Here is an 8,268-nt window from a genome sequence, read left to right on the forward strand (position 1 = left end):
ATGTTTAAGATAACCAACCTCCCAGACGATACCCATTTAGGGCTAGCGCATAATTTGCCATTTTGAAGGGCACGTTCAAACGTGTGGTCACGTGCCATGTCGAACGGGTACTCGTACCATACGGCACCCGTATCAAACGGGCACCTGTATCAAACGGGTACCGTTTCGAACGGGTACCGTTTCCAAACGGGTACCCGTATCCCATAATCACGTTTGATCCAAACGGATCGACAGGTTTGATTCAAACGGGCGACCAGTTTGCCACCCGTTTGAATTTCAAATGGTTTTTTTTCAGTAGGGGTATCACTACTGCGTGGTGCACGTTAAAGACCCCACGCTAGCGGTGTACAGCACTGGCTAAATTGCTCATCTACAGCAAGTGACTTGTCGCAACTTTAAATTGCTGACCAACTACAGGCTGTATTCACCAATGTTTGTTTGCAAACAAGCTCGCTGCCGCCCACTATCGGCGGACCCCTGCGCGCTTCCGGTTTTCCTCTTCTTTTCCTCTTGCCACACATCCTTTTGTTATTTGTACTACGTTCTACAAAGCAACGTTACTAGATACTCTTCAGTTCTCAAACTGCGGAGCTTCGCCTGACGCCTATCTGTTGCGCTCCGCTTGGGGGCGCGCGCGACGGAGTTTGCCCGGCATAGCAACACGTGAAACACGTTGCGGGTAGTGTGCGGCGGCGGTGTTTCCGTTTGGTTACGTTTGTGTTCGTAGCCGCGTGTGTTGTGTTTGTGCATCGTGCTGCAGCTGCATGAAGCATGCCACACTCTCGTGCAGTGGTGTAAAAGCGGGGACGATTCTATGCGATTTGCGGAAGAGAAGAGACATTTTTTCAGGCCACCCAGCCAGCGACGCTGACCGCCTTGAACTCTGGAAGCGCGCAGCACCAAGGCTGGACAAAAAGCTTTCGAGCTCGTCTTCCGTTTGCGACCTTCACTTCCACGATAATGACATCTTGAAGGTCTTCGAGCACAACGTTTGTGGTGATGTGGTAGCTATACCGTGCGACAAATAGGCACTGAAGCACGACGCCATGCCTAGCCTGTTCCCGAATCGTCCTAAGTATCTTTTTAAACCGACACGTTAGCGCAAAGCCCCTACTCGCAGACTGTCCCCGGCAAAAAGCAGGCGCCGAAAAGAACAAGGTGAGCGGTCGATTGCAGCAGTTCAAGGCGAGCCGAATGTTGTACTTGTTCGTGTGGAGGACACATTGAAGACCGCTGGAGAGGCTCGTCGATCAAACAGAGCTAGCTTGAGCAATGAGATTCAGGCTAGGCTACTGAAAATGACATTTCCATGTGTTACTCCTGACCAAATGAATGATGAGCACAGCTACTTTAGAGGTTCACCAGACGACAGTGTTGCGTATTACCTATCTGGGTATGTTGTACACAAAATGAGCAAGCGCACAGAGTGCCAGTTGTGCCTGCATGACATTAGTTCAGCAGCTCCTGTCGTCGGTTCTGACGCATACTTGACCATATATCGATCGGAGCTTCAAGGAAGGCAGCCTGAGGCACCCCAGCAGTTTGACTCTCTCGTGACGAGGAAGGTCTCTGTGGGGACTTGTTTTGGAAGGTTCTGGACAAGCTGGATGAGTGCAATGTAACGCGGCTGGGTTGTGGTCAGCACAAGCCCACGTTCATGTGCCAAATGTTGTATTTTCTTTTTTTTTTTTTTTTTGTCACGCGGATGCATTTTTACGCGAGGGATATCAACTGTTGCCTGCAATTCTCGAGAGAGTCGCCATCGCCAGCAAAAAAAGCTCGTCTATCATGAAACCGCGTTCAACAATTGCATTGTGTGTGCGTCTTTGTGTCTCGCACTAAGTGCTTTTCGCGCCACCGAGAGAATAAAGTTTCTTTGCTTTGCTTATTTTTCGTTTTCAGTAACGAGTACACAAAGAGTGGCGGTGATACTTTCCGGGCAGCTTCGCCGCTGCTGCTTTTTCCTGTTCATTCCGCTCATTTAGAGCCTCTGCCCAACGTCTGAAGAGGTCCCTAATGACTGCAAAAATCGGAGGCGCATTGCATGACACAATTCCAAGGCAAAGATTGCCCTAATTTTAGACAAACCCCAGAGATTGGGGAAAAGATGAAGGACAACACAACACACCGAGTGTCACACAGAGTTGAGACTGTGTTGTTTTGGCCTTCGTCTTGTCTAAAATTATGTTAAACCTTCACCAGCTCGTTTGCGCCCTAAGGTTTTCGTAACTAATTTCATTTGCTGCACAAACACCCAGCGCGTTGCGCTACGAAGCGCAGGGCACCGGGCTAACGGTGGCCGCCGCGCCATCTGGCTAGCGGAAACGAAAATGGGCCACGCATCGACGGCCGCCGCCGGGGGAGTTTGATAACTGAAGGTATTTAGTAACGTTGCTACAAAGCGCAGGTTCTTACAAACCTATTACAGGTACCTCTCCGAAGGAAAATCTTATTTTCTGATCGCTGTGTGTTACTGAAGAAATAAATACACTACCGGAAGTCTACTGGGGCACCAAATACTGTGGCGCCCTCGTGGTACTAACTTCCACCGAATGCGGTGAATAAATATCCCCATAACCCAATTTGCTTTTTTTTTTTATGATAACTGAAGACTTGGTTCTGGTTTGAAATTAATCGCTTTTGGAAATGAACTGTTTCAGAAAGATGAGTTTGTATTTTTAACGCAATTTAAAGATATAAAAACATGTTTTTAGCATGTAACTGTGCGTCTAAATAGTGCAAGGAAAATAAAATTTCCTGATGATGATGGCAAGTCGTAGCAATTCGGCTGCTGCGTGCGAATGCGGGAGGTCCGTGCTGCTGGTGTTGCGACGTAAAGTTGCTGGGCGAAATTGCACGCGCACTGGGCGAAATAGCACGCGCACTTGATGTCATTGAGTGCGCGTGCAATTGTACTGCATCTTTATACAACCGCGTTCGCAACCGCTTTGCGAACGCGGATCCGCTTTCAGTGTGAATGAGCGGTGAAGCGGGCCTTAAAGGGGTACTCCACCGATTTTTTGAGCTACCTCAACTAACTATATTTTCTGACTCCCCGGCCTTTACTCCCTCCGGTATGCTATTTAGAATCGCGAAATTCATAATAGTTATTGCGAAATCGGCAAATGAAAATGATGCAAAAACCAACATTCAAATATACGCGCGCTTTTCAGGGCCGTGACGTCAGTGGCAGGCAGGCTTGCCAGTCGAGCAAGCAGCCAAAAAATAGAATATGCCAATCATTTGTTCCGTGCTGGAGCGCGAGTACTGCAGCGAGCTTCCCAAGCATTCATTTGACACCATGAAACTGCTTCGAATCAGTTTAAAACGAAATCTACAGCCCAAAGAGTGAACCCCTGCCTTCCACTGACGTCACTTTTTCATTGCTGCCAGTAGAGACTTCGAGCTTGAAAAACACGGTGAGGACCAAAACTGTAAATTCAATAACTTCGCGAAAAAACAATATTTTGACCTAATATTTGGGATACTATTTTCGCGATGTTTGTTGGTTAGTTTAGCAAAATTTCAAGCAAATCGGAGACAATGAAAAAATCGGTGGAGTAGCCCTTTAAGGGCGGTTCAGACACTTGCGTTTGAGTGCGTTTGACTGCGTTGCGTCGAGAACGGAAAGCGAGTCACCGGCACATCTGTGCTTCGTATGAAGCGTGGATTCCAATTCAAGGAATCATCTTAGCACGCGATATAAGCAGCAGGGATGTCCTGGTTTCTCGCTGCCGCAACGCAGTCAAACGCAACTGTCTGAACCAGGCTTTAGGGTGTTTTGGTAGACCGTACGCTTTCAGGTAGCGTGCCCAGAGATAGCGTGCCCAACCCATGCTTCAAAATGACGGCACGAGCTCCCCCTAGCAAAGCGGAGCTCGAGCGTACGGTACTTCACGAGTAATAGCGGGATAACTGAGCGCGCGAGCTTCTCAACGAGCGTCGCTCGAGCAGCAACATCGTTGTGCGCTCAAGAGACGAAGATGCACGGAACGCGGTGACGCACACACTGCGCCGTCTCAATCACACTTCGACAAACTCTTGTGCTCTCTGCTCTGTCAGTACGCCCAATCGCATAGTTCCGCATTAAAACTTCAGCCGTGCTCGAAAGTCAAGTAATAAAGGGGTCACTTACCCGGGCTGCCAGGACATCGTCGACGTTGAGTTTGTTGCGTCGTTGCAGCAAAAAGAGAATTACACCGCTCGAAATAATCGATACGAAAAACGAAAGTACTAAAAAAATAAATCCCTAAATCTAAGAAATCTAAATACAAAAATAAAAACCTGCTCACTACGGAACCTCGTGCTCAGAAGACACGGGGACACAACACGAAATAATCGTTACAAAAACGATAGTCGATAGTACTAAAAAAAAAACACCTAAATCTACGAAATCTAAATACAAAACAAAGAAAAGCTGCTCAGTGCAAAACCTCGTGCCCGAAAGGAGACCTAAATTTACGAAACTTAAATAATACGAACCAAAGAAAAGTCGCTCAATACGAAACCTCGTGCTCGGAAGGAAACACGGGGACACAGATGAAGAATACAATTACACAAAACGAAATAATCTATATAAAAACTAACGTAATCTACGAAATCTAAATAATATTAAACAAAGAAAATGCGCTGCTCGGTGCGGTACGTCGTGCTCGGAAGAAGACTCGGGAGGCACGGGGACAGACCTGTAGAATCACGGAAGCCGAGGGAGAAAAGGGACCTAGGGATGTAGGGAAACAATCGTAAATTGCGTTGGGCGATAACTCGCGCCATCTGGCAAAAAACAAAAAAAAAATATTAGGTGTCGTTGATTAGTGGGCGAGCATTGTTTTCTCGCACCGCTCGCACCGTGCGAGCTGCCTAGCATCTGGTGGCCGCGTTAACCAGGGGCGGATCCGGGGGGGGGGGGGGGGGGGGGGGGGGCGACGGGGCCGGCCACCCCCCAGACAGTCTACTCCCCCCTCCCCTTTCCCCTCATCTAGGAAGGCAATTTTACCTAGTTGAACCCCCCCGGTGCGCAGACGAAAGAATGGGAGAATAGTATCCTTACAAATTTCCCCCCCCCCCCCAAAAGGGAGTTCTGGATCCACCCCTGTTGTTAACAAGCACAACGCAACGTTTGAATTGATCAAATTCAAACGCGAACACATCGAGGGGCGTGAAACAAAAATATTGTTTTGCACATTTCACTGGTGAATGCAGGTCTTGCTACTAGTTCAGACATTTGCGTCGGTTGCGGGCATAGCGCAGCGAACGTCGATTGAGGCAACCTGGACAACCATATGACTCGTGATTACTTCACGAAGCTACTTTATTCTCAACGGCGAACCAACGCCTCTACCATTGCAGTCATTTCAATAGCACTGAGCATGACTGTCAAAACTAGGCATAAGAGGCAGGGTCTAGGACCATTCGTCAAAAGCCCATTCGCCGACAGACAACTGGTAGACGGACAATTCGTCGAATAAGACAGTTCGCACTAGGCGAATTAGTCGAACGGGAAACTTGTTGAAGCGGCCCGTTCATGTAAAAAATATTCATCGAAAGAACTACAACAATGTTGGAGTGATGAGCCTATAGCCGGTGACAGGTCAAGAACGAAGCGGAAGCTCCTCCCACCCCTTTCCTCTTTAGTGGAGCGAATGGTGGAGGGGAGGTCGCCTCCTCTGCAGCGTTCGATCTACAAAGTGGGAAGAGGTGGGGGGAGCGTCTATCCGGTGAGCTTAATTGTCCGGTGAGTTCCTGTCTGGGATTCGAGATCTTCTATGCTCAATGGCACTGCTTTGATGCCATTTTATTGAGAGAAACCGAAGATGTATCACAGCTGAAATTAGAACTGCTGAGGTACCCAGCGGATTGTATTGTCATAGGTTGGCACACTTTAGCACATGGCAGCCATTCTGCTTAAACAAAGCCCAGGGATCCTGCGCTCAAGCCTCACCCATATGACAAACTCAGGCTTTTGTAACGAGAGACAAATAGCCTTATGTGGAGTTTGGTGGTTCACTAAGTTCACAAAGCTCACGGTCTCGGGTTTTAAGACGGCTGGGAGCATTTTTGACTACGAACGTGCTATAGTGTATTGTTATTGTGTTTTTATTGAGGCAAAGCTCACTGTTTTGAGGTTTTGCCAGGAGTGGTCACAGGCCACTGTTTTTGGAACTTGTAAGGGAGCACCCGAGAAACAAGAACAGTGTTTTTCGGCCTGGATAAATTAAATATTCACCGCGAAAAGCTCAAACTTCACGAGAATGTGATGCAAGCGGTTGGGATAGAACGCGGAAGTTTGAAAACGTTACGATATCTGAATAAAAAAAATGACAGAGAAAATAAATTTCTCTACGAGCCGACACGTCCACCTAAGCCTAATATCGTAAAAACAGAATTTGACATTGCGGACGATTTTGGGACTCATATCAAAGAAAAAAAAAAAAAAAAAGAAAACTTGTCAATGAAAGAGAATATTGTTTTCGTTCTTGGTGAGAAGTTTTTTTTTCCCCCCGCTGGAAATAGATGCCACAGCTGGCGCCTTCATATTAGGCTTATGTGACCCGATCCAAGCAATGTTATGTTGTCAAACTTCCGCGTTATATCCCAACCGCTAGCGTGCATTCTCGTGGAGTTTGAGCTTTCTGTGATTTATAGTTTATTTACCTGGGCAAAAAAACACGGTCCTTTGGCTTACGTGATAAAGCAAGCAATCATGTCATCGGTGCATCTTTTCAAGCGAAGTGCTCACGTTCGCTTGTGCCCCACTCACTGATAGTACAGCCATAGGTACAACCTCGGTACAATACTGATAAAGCTGGTGGCTCGAGCGTGTGGCTCCAACTTGGGGTTCATTCTCACGTCCTCTAACGAAAGTGAGACAATATAAATAAAAAAAAAAAAAGTGATTTTCATGTGCTCCCGCTAGCAACTTCTACACCGGCAGGGAGTTCTTTCACGCTCGAGGAAGCTCGCACTGGAGCGACCGCGTAGCCAGGACGGCCACCCACCCCAAGGCCCAAAGTCAGGGTTGAAGGACCCTGCTGCGTAGCGATGGAATTACGACCGATTTAATAAACCACTTCTTTAACGTAGACGCTGTAAGCACCCGATAGAGCAGCACCGCTTGCTCGACATTGAGTTGCTCATGCTCTTGTAAAATTATGTGCAAGACAGAAGCTTTAATTTTACTATAGGAAAACGACGAAAAATTCTGTAACTGTTGTGCCCAGATGTCACCGTTCAGGAGGAATCTCAAGAAGGGCATAAGCGGCACAGCTGGTACAGCGGTACAGCGGCACAGGCTACTCGTGGCTGGTGGTGGCTCTGTCTTGGCTTTACTCGGTTGGAGGCACCTATACGTGATCAGATGCTCACTACACTGATCAGTGGCTCACTACAATGCCTCGTCAGCCTCGTTGTCAGCCGCTCGCGGCCTAGCCTCTCGAGTACTGTATGTTCTGAACTCTTTCCTTCAGGTGCCTCCCCGCGCCCCCGACCCTTCGTCTTTTCCGCAGGCCCACGCAGGCCCTGCGCTCCTTTTATTTTACGGGCGACCGCTTTTCTTTTTATTTACTTGACTCGTTTGTTCCCCTCACCAAGCTGATCAGCATGAGTTCGAGGTGGAAAAAGCCACGAACATTGCCAAAGGAATTTGATGAAATCGCAAGTAGGATTGCGGCCGCAAACGCTACGGCCGCCGCCGGAAGGTCCACCGCCGACGCCGCTTCAAGCGACTCTTCAAGGGACGCAACAAGCAGCGCTTCAAGCGATGACGAACCTTGCCCCGGCTCTTGTGGAAGCAGCACAACTGACGGAAGTGGAGCTGACCCTGCGACAGGCTGCGACCCAGCAGACGCGCTTGCATCTGAAGACGAGCCATGCAACGCAAGTTTCGAGGTCAGCGGAGCTACTTCGGAAGACTGTCCGCGCACGGCCACGGAGGAACTGGCTATCTTAGCGCGTCGTTTCAAGTTCACACATGAAGCAGTGAATGAGACCGCTGCTGCGTTAAGGAGACTCGGCCACGACGTCCCTAAAGATGCCCGAACTATTCTCGGCACCGAGAGGAAGGCCCCGCTGGAGCAGGATGGAACTTTTATTCATTTTGGGCTGAAGAAAGGTATCGAGCAAGCCCTGCAAGGGAAAACAGTGCCACAGGAGCTTCTCCTCCAAGCAAACATTGATGGGCTCCCTCTTTATAAGAGTTCAAACATTGGCTTTTGGCCAATTCTTTGTCGCCTGACAAACTGTGGTGAAAGCACCCCTTTTGTTGTCAGT

The 8,268-nt window shown here is 48.4% G+C and overlaps 1 pseudogene; it reads left to right on the top strand.

The window, feature by feature from the left end:
- The first annotated feature begins 764 nt into the window (after nucleotides 1-764).
- LOC115327007 lies at nucleotides 765-1,792 on the top strand (annotated as a pseudogene).
- Nucleotides 1,793-8,268: the final 6,476 nt, after the last annotated feature.

Source organism: Ixodes scapularis, unplaced genomic scaffold (genome assembly GCF_016920785.2).
Source record: "Ixodes scapularis isolate PalLabHiFi unplaced genomic scaffold, ASM1692078v2 PGA_scaffold4__175_contigs__length_147842914, whole genome shotgun sequence".
Taxonomy (NCBI): Eukaryota; Metazoa; Arthropoda; class Arachnida; order Ixodida; family Ixodidae; genus Ixodes; species Ixodes scapularis.